The 16,876-nt window shown below is 44.3% G+C and overlaps 1 protein-coding gene across 6 annotated transcripts in view; it reads right to left on the bottom strand.

The window, feature by feature from the left end:
* LOC116059825 (microtubule-associated tumor suppressor 1 homolog) overlaps window positions 1-5,204 on the bottom strand; it is a 90,038-nt gene extending 84,834 nt beyond the window's left edge. For 3 of the 6 annotated variants that reach the window (XR_004897036.1, XM_031313087.2, XM_036000161.1), the window contains exon 1: window positions 4,996-5,199. The gene's annotated coding sequence lies outside the window, so the exon portion shown is untranslated. Of the gene's footprint in view, window positions 1-4,995 lie in introns of all 6 variants that reach the window. The other 3 variants (XM_036000162.1, XM_031313086.2, XM_031313088.2) reach the window with 2 other exon arrangements.
* Window positions 5,205-16,876: the final 11,672 nt, after the last annotated feature.

The raw sequence follows: 16,876 nt of genomic DNA, 5'->3' as shown, positions 1-16,876 counted from the left end.
ATTCGCAACAGCAGGATAGTATGAACACTAACAGCTCTGCAATGGCAGAGGCAGCAATACCCAATCAGGCTTCAGAATCATCCACCTGACAGCAGCACCTAAGGCACATCTCAGGCACAATACAACTGCTTACACAAGTGGTTTTATATTACACAAGCAAGCTCAATTCAACTGTATTCATGTGATTTAAAATGCAAAAAAGTGTGGAAATGAATAAGCTAATGGTAGTCCAATCATTTCCTATGTCCCAATACAACAACATGCCCATTATTTCAGACTTCAGAACACTCCAGCTATGTGCTGAATTCATTTCGAACCAAATCCATTGGGTGGTTTTTGTTTCAGCCGGGCACACAGCCAACCATGGAGCTTGTTAACAGGCAGAAGGCAGCAGGTTCACCTTTCCTTTATAGAAATACCTGGCCAACGTCACCAGTGCATCACATTACTGAACACAGAACTGGTATCACTGCACACACATCTCTGCAGTCACACTACAGGCATGTCACACAAACAGTAATAATGACACGTTAGTTATTAACACACACACACACACACACACACACACACACACACACACACACACTCTGACAAGGTTTCAGTCAAAGTTACACTCCGCCTATCACTGCATCACACACAAAGGACAACCCCAATGCAGAAAAAGTAGTTGCCATAGCAATATACAGATTGCTTAGTCATTCTGAGAGAAGTTGACTGTGACTGTGTGCGAGTGACTTAATAACAGCTTGTGTCATTCTGCCATAATGATTTTTCCACCTAATGTTTACTGGTGAGAGCATGTTTGGATGTGCATGTGTACATTTGTGTTTAAGCATTATTTGCATACATTCTATTCGGGCAAGACATAAACTCTGCTGTTAAGGTTGTAGCAGGAAAAGTGACACTGCTGACAGGGCGCGTGTGTGTGTGTGTGTGTGTGTGTGTGTGTGTGTGTGTGTGTGTTTGTGTTTAGATTAAGTAAATGAAAGAGATAAACACACTGATTCTCCCTATGACTCCACAGTAAGGAAGGTAGAGGATCTGAGCTGGTGAGAGACAAAGAAACAGTCATATTAATGTCATAGTATTCTCTAATATGAATATTATGATTATATAATAAACCCTTATGTCTAGAAAGCAGGTGAAATGCTACAGACAGCCCAGTTACAATGCTCGAGAGTGAGAGACCGCAGGAGGGAGACGATATTAGGATCAATGAGTGTCAGGAGAAACTATAAAATATGGTGAGTCACTGCTGACAGAGAAAGAGGCAGCATTCGAGCCAAGAGAGGGATTTTGATGGAGGTGAGAGATGTGTGGAGAGTAACAAGGTGCTAGATGAAGAAACAGAGGTTGGCTGGCTGCCAGTCCAATCAGGACTGGTCCTGAGGTGACACTGCAGGGTGGATCGAGATGTTATACAACCAGCTAGCTGTCCCTCCCCAGCTCTGACACCACAACTATCTTAACAGATCAATACCTGGATACAGGACAGTGGATGAGGACTAATTTGGACTGTAGCCTTACTAGCAGTGACGTACTGTAGTATTAAATATGCATGCCAATCAAAACAAAAGTGGCATATTTGCAATAAAGTGTAGTAGTAAACAGGGTTAAGATGCATTTGGCATTCACCACAACCCTTATTATTAGGCCACATAACTAATTCATAATGGTACTGATGTGATTTTGATATGTAGGCTAAACAGAATTCAAACTGGTAATGATACTCTCTCTATGAGCACTGCAGTAGTGCTTGCGTGGTGGGAATGAAATAGAAATAGAAATACAGGACCAAAACACGTGATGTGTCCATACATGGTCTGGTCTGTACAGCGGTTTTACTTCATGAACCAAAAGAATTCTTGAAACTAGCATTAATGCACTGAAGAGCTTACACAACCCCTCTGCTCTAACCCCGTTGGCAATTTTTTCAAAAATGTCATTGGTTCTAAGACAGCTTTTGCAGAGTATAAAATATAACATACAAATTTGTAGCTTTTCAAAACATAATCATCTCAAACTTTCTACACTGCTCTCTCTGCCTCTGTGTGACCTGTTAAATGTATTGCTGGTTTCTAAGCTGCTGTGTGATTCTGTTTACACAAACTGAGCCTCCTCTGGAAACAATGACGTCTCAGCACCAGCTGCTGAACTTCATTAGCAGGTTATGTCATCCTCCAATAGTAATAATCATAACTTGTTAGCTTTACTGGGGACCTGAAGAAACTAAGGAATGTTGTCTGACGAGAAGCATTAGGTAAGTTAAAGTTGTTGTCTGTAAGATTTGAGTTTGGTTGTTTCTAGCGGCAGCTTTGGTGGTAAAATGTAAGATGCAGGCAGGTGCCGACTGTCTGACGTCGTAGATTGGCAGCTCTAACCTATACGCAATGCTTTCACATGCTCCAGTCCACACTGATAACAGTTTAGTCTAAGATGAGCTACGAGCTAATACATCCATGAAGATACAGGCCGTGTGGGGGCATGCGCAGCCGTGGAGATGATAGAGCCGGGGAGGCAGCGGCTAGCTTACAAGGCTAATCGTGCTAACATGGTCAACAGTGCTAACGCAGCTAGCGGGATTACTTACCGAGGCTATCAGGGAGGCGCGATGTTTTCCACAGTAAAGCTGTCTCGTCTGCACTAGCACTGTTGCCCGTATTAGCTTGGTTAGCCATGTAGCGTTAGCATTCAATCTAACCAATGTGACACAAACCCCCTTCTAGCCACTGAGGCAGAAAAACTCTTGAGGCCATACAAAGTTTACGCCCTTTATTGATAAAATAAGGGGGTTGTTCGTGGTGCTGCTGCCTTCTCCCGAAGGTAGTGGCATGAGCTGGCCCGAAGCCCAGGGTGGGAAAGGGTGAGCAGGTCCGGGATGGCAAGTGGCAGTATCTCTCCATGGACTAGCGCGCCATGACTGCTGCTGCCGCGGGCGGCGATGAGAGCCTAGCTGCTGTAGGGCTTTACGACTGGCTTCAAGGCTGGCTATCATTTCCTGAATGTTCGTCCGAGAGAGGGTGGGTCAATACAGGGAGTACAGACCGAGCATCACGTGTCCGTGTCCCACCTGAGCTGCACACAGACCGGTTGCAGTTGATGGCAGAGGTTGACATGTTTTACTTATATTTGGACTCAAAGTTGAACAGACTTCTTTCTCTGTCTGTTGGTCCCCCATTGTGAGTCAGCAGTATGAAATGAAGGCGCCCGATTAACGTACAGTTTCTTTGCATCTTTCCTTGTTGGAAGTTCCCAATATCAGAGTAAAATGGAACGCAACATAATCAGCCGTGACATGCTCCACCTGGGGCATACGGTGGAAAGCTGTCTGACATAAATAGTGTCACTAACTGTGCGCTCCATTTAAATTTGGGGCGGGAATGTCGCTCCAGACAGTCAGATTGTATTACTTGGCAAAGCAGCAAATACGTAAGGGATAATCACCGAGAGGCAGGGCAATAAACAGTTTGATATGCCCGGCTTGTGGACGGCTTAACCTTCCAAAGCCGGACATATCAAACTGTTTATTGCCCTGCCTTGAGGTGATTATCCCGTTTATTCTACTTCTTGCTTGCCAACATAATAAAACAATTCAAATACTTTAATAATTATGCTTTTTCTTATTCGAACTGCATGCTTATTAAATGTATACTCTGTTTGAGTTAATTTCCCTCAAAAAGTAGTCCCCTGAATAACGTTAGCTCAGCTGTAGCTAATTAGTTTCTATAGCAACCACAGTCAGTTGTCACTGTCAGTCTATCCTTCTGGTGGCTCTTCCACTCGGTGAAAACCTTGATAGCAAAGACAGTTGCCTTTTTCGTGTTTGATTCAAGGGCCCCGTCTTCAATTGTACGCAGCTCCTCAACTGTCAGATCTCGGAAACGGGTACCCTGGGCCTTGTCTTTTTCTTTTGTCATTCCGTCATCCTCATTCCTCAAATGTCTTCCCTCCTCCAAATATATTAAAATTGACAATGAATTTGTCCATTTTTAAAACACTGTATTGTTTAGAACTACGGTGAATAACGTTAGCTCAACTGTAGCTAACGTTAATTAGTTTCTATAGCAACCACACAAGGCTGCATCTGATCACTAACGTTAGTTTAATAACGTAGTTGCTACATTGTATCTCACTTGCGAAACTATGTATCGACTGACCCTCCGATAGATTTCCGACACATTTTAGAAACTTTTTTAAACAAGGTTTATTTTTACAATGGACCTCATGTTTGAAATTTCTGTGATAAAAAAAAAAAATACAAGCGGCGTATTGATCTATTTGATGACGCTGTGCTCAGTCAGCGGGCAACCTGCCAGGTTAATGCCCTCCTCCCAGCCAATCAGAATCAAGCATTCTTAAACGAAGTAGAATAAAAGCGCTTTAACTCACTTTTTGATAGATGGCTACTTTCTAGACAATTAACTTCATGAAAATCTTACGGACAATAACTTTAAGGTTACTTTATCTCATATTACTAAAGCTCATCATGACTGCTATCCATTTAGGTTTCATACGTTTCATACAATCACATGATACCGTTTTCAGCACCATCTTCAAGCACTAGCCTACAGAGGAAAGAGTACAAGACTGCTTTATATCTTCAGTTTGGCCACAGCACTTTCACCTTGGCAATTATTGGAATTTGTGTTGGACTTTATATAAACTTCTCAGCACATACTGAAACATGGTAAGCTACAGGCAAAGGTTTAAACAGGTTACTCCAAAAATTAACATGACTTCCAAATTCTCATTTACAAAATAGGCATTTACTATAGTAGGCTATAATAAGAATCGTATACTAAAACTGTTTACTATAAATGAATATAGTTTGATGACACAATATAGACCTGTTTTGCACCAGCCAACCTCTCAAAGTGCACGGAACATTTGCATTCCAAAGGACCTATGCCCCAGAACACACACGCACACACACAAACAGTGGAAAACACACACGTGCTAATCCCGTGTATAACTGTAGCCACAGACATAACTTACTCTTCCGTCTCCTTCTTCTCAGGCTTAAAAAAAAAAAAAAAACATCCAGCTAATAATTATGGAAGCTCGCTCACACTCCTCGCTTCAGACTGACATGTAGGCTACTTGGCTGGCTGTCAACCTCCACAGTCCTCGCTGCACTGCAAGTTCATGACTGCGTCGTATTTTATCCCATCACTGCTGTGTGTGTGTGTGTGTGTGTGTGTGTGTGTGTGTGTGTGTGTGTGTGTGTGTGTGTGTGTGTGTGTGTGCGCACAGGCGAGGTAAGACTACGCAGGCTCTGACGGTGGTCAAGAGAGGGAGGAGACAGAGACACAGAGAGAGAGATACACACCTCCCCTTTTGGTTCTGAATCACAAACATGCTGCTCAGTGCTGCAGTAACAAGAAAAACACACTTTCTTCAAGGTCTAGTTTGGGAGGGGATAGTCAGTCCTATGTCTGTTACAGAGAGTTTTACTGAGGAAACAAAGAGGGAGGTTTTGGACTGAAGAGGTAAGGGCAATGAGAGTAATGAAAAAGTAACCCATACATTCGGATGAAGAGGAATGGAGGAGGAGAAGTAGAGGGAGGAGTAGAATCCAATGAAAGGAACAATCCAAGTAAAATGACAGAAAACAAGAACTAAACTGCTAGTGGTATTCTTTACATTAATGACAGACAATTACAGTCTAAAACTCAAACGCGCCTCTTAGCGAGGTTTTTAGCCAGTGGCAGAAAGAAATTAACGAGGGCCAAAACGTCTGATATTAAAGCAACCAGCCTCCCTCTCATCCACAGCCGCTATTTTTTACACATGCGGCTGACGCTGAACGCTCTGCTGTGAAGCTAGCGCTAATGAGATCTCCGTTTGCAGAGGCTGTACTGGACTCTCCCATTGACCATGCTGCCACGGGGGACCAGCAAAGCCAAGAAGCCGCTGCTGACGGGTGCAGAGCTCTGCCAGAGCGGCGACTGCTGTCTTTACACGCGGTGGGCCGTGCTGTCGTTTATCAGTATTACATTTTCACCATTTTAGTGATTTAAAAGCAACCTGTTTCTTGCAGATTGTCATGTTACTGAGAATACAGCTATTAAAAGGTAATATATGAAGTCAAAGCTAACTCTGACAGCTGTAGGGCAGCTAACAAACTTTAGCTGTCTCAATGAAGCTCCAGCTAAGATCCTATAACTCGCGACACAGTTAGGAAACCAGAACGAGCTCACTAATGGACTGTTTATGATAACTAATGATAACATAAGCATTTTGGCTCTGTGGATGTCGATTTTAAAGTCACGTTAAAACTATTTCCCATCCTTCTTCCGATTTCCAGCCGCAGCCTGTCACTCCCCCTATACTAACGTTACTCGGTACGTAATGTTAGCTCACAATGCCGTGTGTTTCTCACTCCCGTAACTTATTGTTCATCAGACGTGACATGAGAAGAGGGAGATTAGCTAACGTTAGCCAACCTATTCAGCATTCAAATAGTATTGATTTTTTTACTATTAGAATTATATTCAACTTTCAACAGCCCTACTGTAGATTAAGTATTTTCAAAAAAACAAAGTCACTGTAATAGTATGAATTGTAGTTGAAACATAGCTGGCAACACATGACGTCCAATTTAGTGGACAGATGATTAATCATAATTTCCTCCCAGCAGAAAATCAATATGTGGAAAATTCCACAACTTCTTAGGTATTACTTGATGTTAAAACATAAATTTTACTTGCAAGGGGCTCCTACAAAAGAAGGATTGGCAGGATTTTCCTGAGCTGCTCAGCATGTGTCTGTCTGGCCATCTTGGATTTGTGAAATTTGTGTGGCACACCAGTAGGTGGCAGTGTATGGAATGACAGACCAGTGTCCACTGCTGATGTGCAATTAAACCATCAAAACCCATGCACATGCATGGAAATGGCGTTTGAATAGCTGTCCACTGTAGTGACCACTATGTGAGAAATGGTTAAAACAAGGATCACTTTATACAAACTTGTGGCTTCTAAAGGCATAAACCATCGTTTCACAATCTTGTAGCTCGTGGTGAGTCTACCTCGGATGGTTTAGACATTATTGCTAATAATGGAAAACAATGGGATTTTTCCCTTCTGGAACACCACTCTTCGTGTTTCCACTTATCTGCTTGACTTTTGGTACCAGGTTCTTTTCATTAGTATTCCACTGCAGATAGTACCCGCGCTTATAGCGCGGTTGCATAAAACTGCTGTGATCATCTTCAACGCAACACACAGTGAATCCTATAATCGGCAACCAAACAGGAACGTCGGAACGTCAGTTGTACGGCGTAGTGTACAGCGTAGTTTTAAAAATAATAATGTAATAAGCTTAATTCAGGGCAATCTCTAGCTCACCTGGTAGAGTGTGCACCCAATGTAGGCTTTACAGTAGTCGTTGGCAGTGGCCTAGGTTCCAGTCCAAACTGTGGCCCTTTGTTGCGTGTCATCCCTTCTCTCTCTCCCCCCTTTCCTGTATATCTCCTATCACTATCTAATAAAAACTGTGATGGCGAGGTTTTTCACCCCCTCCCTCCTTCCTGTTGATGGTGTCAATGTTCATGATGCAAATATAAAAGATGTTTTGCCCAGTGTCAAAGCACCCACTCACACACACACACACACACACACAGACTGTCCCCGCCACGCCTTCAGTGAAGTGCCTGCAGGTGGTAGGTAGGCGTGCTCTCGCTAGTGCATAGCCGAGCGCGTGGCAGCGCTGTGTCCATTCATGAACGCTATACTCGCCGTTATGTTGTCAGTAGGCAAATTTATTGTTTTCTAAAAAAGCAAGCCGTGATGGTGCATCCATGGACCTCATTGGGAAACTGGAGATTTTAAACCCATATTGAACCGAACTGTAAGGCTCGTTTAGGTTTTGTGAGTGCATCTCTGCAACCAACAGGCAGGCTGAGCCTGAGAGACCCTCCCGCTGTGGTTTGCATGCACTCCACGCTCAATGGCGTTTTAAGCCCCCAACGTCTCCTTCCAGGCAGCACTGCGACCGTTGACCTCAAGGCACCTAACCTTAACCCTAACCCTAACCCTAACCATAACCATAGACGTTGGGGGCTTAAAACGCTATCGAGCGTGGAGTGCATGCAAACCATTACTGGATAAACCAAGCAAACTTTTCTTCACTTTCCTGGAGCACGAGCGGATAACTGACAGGAAAAATCGCAACTGTTCAATTTTCAATTCAATTCAATTCAATTTTATTTATAGTATCAAATCATAACAATAGTTATCTCAAGACACTTTACAGATAGAGTAGGTCTAGACCACACTCTATAATTTACAAAGCCCCAACAATTCCAGTAATTCCCCCAAGAGCAAGCATTAGCAGTGGCTAATGCGACAGTGGCGAGGAAAAACTCCCTTTTAGGAAGAAACCTCGCCAGACCCAGGCTCTTGGTAGGCGGTGTCTGACGGTGCCGGTTGGGGATGTGATGAACAGTGGCAATAATAGTCACAAAGATAATGTAACAGTGACTACAAATGGTAGTCGTAGTAGTTCATGTCATAGCAGGGCACTGAAGGGCGTTACAGGATGTAGCGTGGCACAGCAGAGCATGGGTGGACGTAGCAGGACGCAGTAGGATGCAGCAGGACGCAGCCGGACACTGCAGGGAATCGCAGAGCGTAGGGCCACAGTGACAGCTCCAACCATGATCTTGGTGCCACCCTAATCCAAGGGAATATTCTGGGCGAGAAAGAAACATAAGGACTCTGGGGAGTAAACTCCCCAGAGCTAGGTTAGTAACAAGCATTTCTGGGATGCACACAAATGGAAACAAATGGAAGGAGAGAGCAGCTCAGTGTGTCACAGGAAGGAAGGGACTTCCCCGGCAGTCTAGAACTATAACAGCATAACTAAGAGAGACAGGTTAAGGAGAGGAGCCTGATCGGGCTAGAACTCTCCCCAACCGGATCGGGCCTCCCTCTACTCTACTCGCTCCCTAACTATAAGCTTTATCAAAGAGGAGTGTTTTCAGTTTATTCTTAAATATGGTGACGGTGTCTGCCCCCTGGACCCAGACTGGGAGCTGGTTCCACAGGAGAGGAGCCTGATAGCTGAAGGCTCTGGCTCCCATTCTACTTTTAGAGATTCTAGGAACCACAAGTAGCTCTGAGTTCTGGGAGCATAGTGCTCTAGTGGGACAATAAGGTACTATGAGCTCTTCAAGATATGAAGGTGCTTGACCGTTTAGAGCAGTGATTCTTAACCATAGGGCTGCGGCCGCCAGCGCCCCCTAGAGGGCCGCAAAAAACTTTCAGTTTTGCACCTGTGGGCCGCAAGGGCCGCGGGACTGCGGGGTGTGCAGTGATGGTGCAGCATCAATGACTGGCAGGCATCATGGTGTCATTAGACAGATACTTGATCGTGCACCAGAAGCTAAATGGACACACTGTTTTCTCCACCGTAAACTTTATTAAAAACAATGCTGTGAACTCCAGTGAACTCAAGGAAGAAACAGCAACATATTTTGTGTTGCAGACAAACTTGAAGCTTTCAAGAGGAAACTTGCTTTGTGGACCAAGAGGGCCCAAGAAAAGAGGATGGTCATGTTTCCACTTTTGTCTGACATTTTGGAAAACTCCCCTCAGGTGAAGATCAGTGACTCAGTCTCCCAGCACCTCTCACAACTGGCAGAGAAATTTGGTGACTACTTTCCTGAGGATCCCAGAGAGGGAAACATGTGGATTTTGGACCCATTTTCAGTGGATTCCTCTGCAAATGATGTTGCTTTGCCCTCACACCTGGAATCCCAGCTTCTGGAAGTTTCCACTGACAGCACTTTAAAGCTGCAGTGGGGCAAACTGGACCTGGGCTCCTTCTGGATTGCTGTCTCAAAGGAGTACCCATGTCTTGCACTGAGGTCTGTGAAACTCCTCCCATTCACAACTACGTACCTGTGTAAATCAGGATTCTCCATTGTGGCCACAACTAAGACCAAAGCCCGAAACAGACTCAGAGCAACACTGGAGGCTACTCTGAGAGTGAGCCTTTCTCCCATTCCACCCAGACTGGATCTGATTATGTCTCAGAGGCAGGCCCAGTGTCTCATTAAGAAGTGAAGATAAAAAAGGGAGTTGTATTATTGTTGTTAATTGTTGTTATTATTTGTGTCATTGTTCTTTGTATATATATATATATATACTTTATTTTTTATTAATTTAAAGTAAAATCCTACTATTGGTCTTTTTTTTATTATTATTAAAAAGCCTGACTTGATCCTTGAAATGTTTTCTTGTCACAGCTTGATTTGGTCCATGAATTATCAGCCTGTTCGGTGTCTTGATACAGTATGTGTGCAGGTTTACATAAACGTTTAATAAAAGTCTTTGTGATGATCCCATTTTATCATGTCATTTTATTTGACAAGGTTTTTGCTTGTTAAACAGTAAGTGGATTTGGTTTATTATTGAATACAAATCAAACCGAGAGTGAAGTCAATTAAACCTATACAGTGTTAATATTTAATGGGCCCCGGGCCACTTTGTACTATAAAAATTGGGCCTCAAGGTCAAAAAGGTTAAGAACCCCTGGTTTAGAGCTTTGTAGGTCAGGAGAAGAATTTTAAATTCAATCCTGGAATTTACAGGAAGCCAATGCAGAGAAGCTAGTACAGGAGAAATATGATCTCTTTTCTTAGTTCTTGTCAGAACACGCGCTGCAGCATTCTGGATCAGCTGGAGAGTCTTAAGGGATTTATTTGAGCATCCTGATAGTAAGGAATTACAGTAGTCCAGCCTGGAAGTAACAAATGCATGGACTAGTTTTTCAGCATTGTTTTGCGACAGGATGTTCCTAATTTTGGCAATGTTACGAAGATGAAAAAAGGCTGTTCTTGAGGTTCGTTTTAGATGGGCGTTGAAGGATAAATCTTGATCAAAAATAACTCCTAGATTTCTGACAGTAGTGCTGGAGGCCAGGGCAATGTCATCCAGAGTAGCTATATCTTTAGATAATGAAGTTCGGAGGTTTTTGGAACCCAACACAATCACTTCAGTTTTGTTTGAGTTTAACATCAGAAAATTGTAGGTCATCCAGGTTTTTATATCGTTAATGCACACTTGAAGTTCAGCTAACTGACTGGTTTCGTCTGGCTTGATTGACAAGTATAATCGGGTGTCATCTGCATAGCAGTGAAAGTTAATTGAGTGTTTCCTAATAATATTGCCTAGAGGAAGCATATATAAGGAGAATAGAATTGGTCCAAGCACCGAGCCTTGAGGAACGCCATGGTTAACTTTAGCGTACCTGGAGGATATATCGTTAACATTAACAAATTGAGATCGATGAGAGAAATAGGACTGTGATTCCTTTAATGCCAACTAAATGTTCTAGTCTCTGTAACAGGATGGTGTGGTCAATAGTGTCGAATGCAGCACTAAGATCTAATAAGACAAGTATGGAGACAAGTCCTTTGTCAGCAGCAATTACAAGGTCGTTAGTAATTTTCACCAGTGCCGTCTCTGTGCTATGATGCTTTCTAAATCCTGAGTGAAAGTCCTCAAATAGACTATTCCTATGTAAAAGATCACATAACTGATTAGCGACTACCTTCTCAAGGATTTTGGAGAGAAAGGGAAGGTTAGATATAGGTCTATAGTTGGCTAAGATCTCAGGATCGAGGGTGGGTTTTTTCAGAAGAGATTTTATCACAGCGACTTTGAATGACTGCAGTACATAACCTGTTAATAAAGACATATTGATCATATCTAGTAATGAAGTGTTAACCATGGGTAACGCTTCTTTAAGTAGCCTCGTTGAGATGGGATCTAAGAGACAGGTAGATGGCTTAGCTGAAGAGACCTTTAGCATTAATTGTTGAAGGTCTATAGGAAAAAAGCAGTCTAAGTATATGTCAGGTCTTGTCGTTCTTTCTAGCACTCCTGCGTTTAACTGTTAGAAGTTGAGGGCAAAAGGTGATGAATTTTATCTCTAATTGTTATAATTTTCTCCTCTCCTGTGACGACAGCTGGTCAGTCGGCTTTGAAGCGGGGCGAGCCCGGGATCGGCCGCTACCGGGAGGACATTCGGCTTCGACAGGGCATCGAAGTGACTGGAGAGGCTGAGGGCAGGAGGCGATGGAGCCCTACCCGAGGCTCTCTTTTGGCCGCAAACCACCTCAGTCCAGGATGACCTGGTGGCAGGTGTCGAGCAAGAAGATGGACGTGGGCAGGCAGATGGGTCCCATGGTGCAGTATCCTGGAAGGCCGCCGAGAGAGTTGAGATTTGGAGCGATTGATTATGAGCAACGTCCAAGTAGGCGGTTAACAAGGCATCTTTGGTCTTTAAGTCCTCGGAAAGCCAACGAACATCTTCCCTAAGGTAAACAAGGAAATCCTGTGGGGAAGTGGGGACTCGCCAGGTGTAGAGGTAGCCATGCAGCTGGCGTTAGTTTTAGCCGGTAGGCCTAGTTTTGATAAATTAGCCTGAAGCTAATGTTTACCTCATGTAGAAAATGTGCGGTCCTCCACGCACAGGTACGTAGATTTGCGTAGATGCTAGCTCTTTCTAGAGACTAAAGACTACCAGGGGGCTAAAAAGAAACAAAAAACTAAGCAACTAGTACAATATTATTCTCAAAATACTATTTTCCTTCGTCTGTCTTCTCTTTCTCTTCCGGAGTAACGAGGGTCAACTGTTGTGTTGAATAAGGTTAGAAAAAAAGGCGCTACATAGCTCTGGCTTTTCCGTGTCTACTATAGGCCTAATTTGGACCTACCTCAATTAAAACTTTAAATAATGTTGCTTGAGGCTGCAGGGGTTGTGCAATAGCTTCATGATATGATGCATATAGGGTTGTGTGTGTAGGTTGCTCTTGTCACTGTTTGTGAAAGATGAGCAATAGATTGTGGCTGTGTGATGTGCTTCAGTCTGGCTACATATCACTTTGTTTATGTTGTTTTTTATTGTAAGTATATGTCAGCTGTATGATAAAACAATATGTCAAGTGTTATGTGTGAAGCATTTGAGCTCAAGGCAAATATCCCTCTGGGGACAATAAAATATCACCTGTAAAGTGGTCTCCATGATATTGTAACGGACTGTGTTAATTCTCCAGGTTAATGTCGTCATGTTAATGTTAAAATGTTAAGAGTATCACGGTTTATATACAGTAGTTGGGGCCAGATTAGAGATGTTGAGTTAAACACTGAGATTTCCGCCTGTCAGTGAAGTAAACATGAGTTAGATGCTGTGAACCCTGTCTACATGTTCACTTCCTATGAGAGTGAGCCGCAGGAGATTGTACACCTGTAGTTGGCTGAAAGTTAGGGGGGGTGGAGGAAGTGAAGGGAGGTGGAAGAGGGAGGCTAGCGGGGTGTGCGAATTATGTGAGGTAACGTGTATTTCACTGAGGTGTTTCTTTGTTTTGGCGTTGGTTATGGCCCACAGTAACCTGTATTCAAGTCAGTAATAAAACCGACAGTAAACTGGCTGTAACGTCTCACCGGCTGCTTATTGAGGGACGTTACAATATGTAAAAATTAAAACATTGTCATAAGACTATAGCAAACACATCATTGGAAAGGTCTCAACCTCGACAGTAACATATGTCAGTCTGAAGAGGATACATTACTCCTGCTTTAAAATATTGACCTCTGATACTTGAACCCAGAACATGTTTGAAGGCTTGTCATTTAGCAACCCGAGGTGCTACACACATAGGACCAGCTGTTCTAGAAAGCTCTGGACCTCAGCGGTCATGTAGCTATGGTCACCAAAGTTTACCCACTGTAAGCACTGTCAAATTTGGTAATAAGCTATTTTCACTTATTTAACTATTCCATTTTTAAAGTCTGATGACACCAGTGTGTTCCCCATCCCAAAAAAACCCCAGGGTGTATCCAAAATTCTACACTGCCAACTTCTACTTATGAGAAATATACCAATATATTTAAAAACTACACCTCCCATTAGAGATGCGCCCCAGAACCTGTTACAAAGCTAGTGTACTTGTAGTTCTTCCGGGGTGGGTGGGTGGACTTGTTCGACTCCTGTGTTTCTGCTGTCTGCCGTGAATGGGCTTCATTCCATTTCAGATTGCCACCGCCCGCCGGCCAACTGAGCAAACAATATATGAGACAAATACATGAAACTGCATTTTATTATTGTTATCTTTGTTTTAATATCAATAAATATATCTTTCCTATACGCCGAGCAGTAATTACGTCACTTCCGGAGTATTCCGCTGATTTTTACATTATTACGGTGCATAACTTAGTGGAACAAAACTGAGCAACGTGTCGTTGCTGGTGACAAAATCACTGATTAAATATGTACACTGAAGCGATACTGGCGTTAAAGACCCGCTGATCGCTGTCCGATCCTCTGATATAAATGCCTGCATTGTGGGATATTGGCTTTGAATGCGCCCCACTCGGATCATATCGTAGTGTTTTGTCTTAAAGCATACTGTAATATTTCACAGAATAAGACCGAAATAATATTAAAATAAAGAAATGAATACCATGATAACATCTAAATAAATGTTGATAGATGTAGCATTAAAGTTTTTTTTTTAAATATCAATAAACAAAGCAATCCAGCTTCCCTGGCAATAAGACCGAAATAATAACATTAAAAGAAATACATATAAACCACGATAAGATCTGGTGAATAAATGTTGATTAAAACAGCGGTTATTGGGATAAAAATACCAATAATAGCAAAGCTGCATACAGCTTCTCTGCTGCAGCCCGACTGGCAGAAAGAATAGCGCTGTGATCACGAAAGATGCTTCCCATTGAAATACATTAGTTTAAAAAAACATGCTGACCATCACGAAAAAAAACGAGATAAGCGTGTCCGTGTACACATACGTACGTGAACATTTCACGAACTGCCGTGAGACTGGGTTGGCCCATGCCCCAAATCTTTTGCCATGATTATCAAAATTAAGAAAGCTCACTGTTGTCACACTATGTGATAGAACCCAGACGCAGACTGCAGACAGTTTGAAGTTTTACACAGTTTATTGATGATTTAGACAGAGTAACAGAATGGACTGGTGGAATAAACCTCTCAGGCGACAGAGCAGTATGTGGACTCGGGCAGGGAGACGAAGCATGCAGGACTGGTGACGGCAGGTGGAGAGTGGCGTCAGCAGGCAGGTTGAGAGACTGAAGAGCAGAGTGGTTCTCCTTCGAAACACAAAGAACAGCATACAGGTTACAGGCAAAACAGCAGGTAACAAAAAGTACCGCGACAGATACAAAACTGGACGTTCACCTACGTGACTAGACTTAACTATCCGGCGCTGAGCAGAGAGCAGCCACAGCTTAAGAAGCTGCACTGATGAGCCACGGAAAACAGGTGGTTGATTATCGATTGCCTGCAGCTGCGAGTCATCCCGGGAGTGGCCAGTCACACCCACTGCACTGAGAGAGGAGAAAGAGCAAGCAGAGGAGAGGGAAAGGAAAAGAGAGAGAAAACTCCAGGGAAGCCCCGCTTGTCACTTCCCCACTAGTGGATTCGTGACAGTACCTCCCCTCCGACGGCTGCCACCTGGCGGACCACCCGGCTTGTCGGGGTAAAGGCGATGGAAGTCCCTGACCAGGGACGCATCCAGGATCTGGCGGCGGGGAATCCAACTCCTCTCCTCCGGACCATAACCCTCCCAGTCCACCAAATACTGCAGACCGCGGCGACGAGAATCCAGCAGCCGGTTCACCGTGTAAGCGGGAGCATCAATCATCCGCGGGGGAGGAGGGGCGGGAGGAGGAGGCAGCAGCGGGCTGATGGCAACAGGTTTGATGCGAGAGACGTGGAATGAAGGGTGTATCCTCATGGAACGTGGAAGCCGGAGCCTAACCACAGCGGGGTTGATGACCTTCTCAATCACGAAGGGCCCGACAAACTTCGGAGAGAGCTTGCGAGAGGCAGTGCGAAGGGGAAGATCCCCAGCCGACAACCACACCCTGTCACCCGCAGAGTACTTGGGGGCAGGAGTGCGATGGCGGTTAGCCTGACGCTGGTACTGAGCCGAAGTCTTCAACAAGGCAGAGCGTGCTCGATGCCAGGTCCGATGGCATCGGCGGATATGCGTCTGGACAGAGGGAACAGCGATCTCCTTCTCCAAGGCGGGAAACAAGGGAGGCTGATATCCATAAACGCACTGGAAAGGCGACATCCCAGTAGGAGTAGTGGGAAGAGTGTTGTGGGAATATTCAACCCACGGAAGCTGGGTGGCCCAGGACGTGGGATTGGTGGCAACCATGCAGCGAAGAGTTGATTCTATCTTCTGGTTGGCCCTCTCGGCCTGGCCGTTGGATTGAGGATGGTACCCAGATGAAAGGCTGATGGTGGCTCCCAAGGCTTGACAGAAGTCCTTCCAAACAGCTGACACAAACTGAGGACCACGGTCTGACACGATGTCCACAGGGAGGCCGTGGAGACGGAAAACCTCCCTAACCAGCAGGTCAGCAGTCTCCCTGGCAGAAGGTAACTTGAGCAGAGGCAACAGGTGAACAAATTTACTAAAACGATCAATGACAGTGAGGATGACTGTCTTACCCTCAGAAGGTGGAAGTCCCGTAACAAAATCTAGCGCCAGGTGGGACCAAGGGCGGCGAGGAATGGACAGAGGGTGAAGCAAGCCAGAACTAGGTCGATTTGAGCTCTTATTTTGGGCGCACACAGGACAAGCCGCGATGTAGGCCTTGGTATCCTTCTCCAAGGCGGGCCACCAGAATCTCCTGCGGAGAAAAGCGATAGTACGGGACACTCCCGGATGGCCCGTAAACTTAGATGTGTGAGCCCACTGCAAAACTTCAGCTTTGATGGATGCAGGAACAAAAAGACGATCCTGAGGACCGTTACCTGGACCAGGGTCAGTCTCCTGGGCCTTACGGACCCTATCCTCTATGCTCCA

Source organism: Sander lucioperca, chromosome 4 (genome assembly GCF_008315115.2).
Source record: "Sander lucioperca isolate FBNREF2018 chromosome 4, SLUC_FBN_1.2, whole genome shotgun sequence".
In the NCBI taxonomy this organism is placed as follows: domain Eukaryota; kingdom Metazoa; phylum Chordata; class Actinopteri; order Perciformes; family Percidae; genus Sander; species Sander lucioperca.
This window is presented reverse-complemented; position numbering and strand designations above follow the sequence as displayed.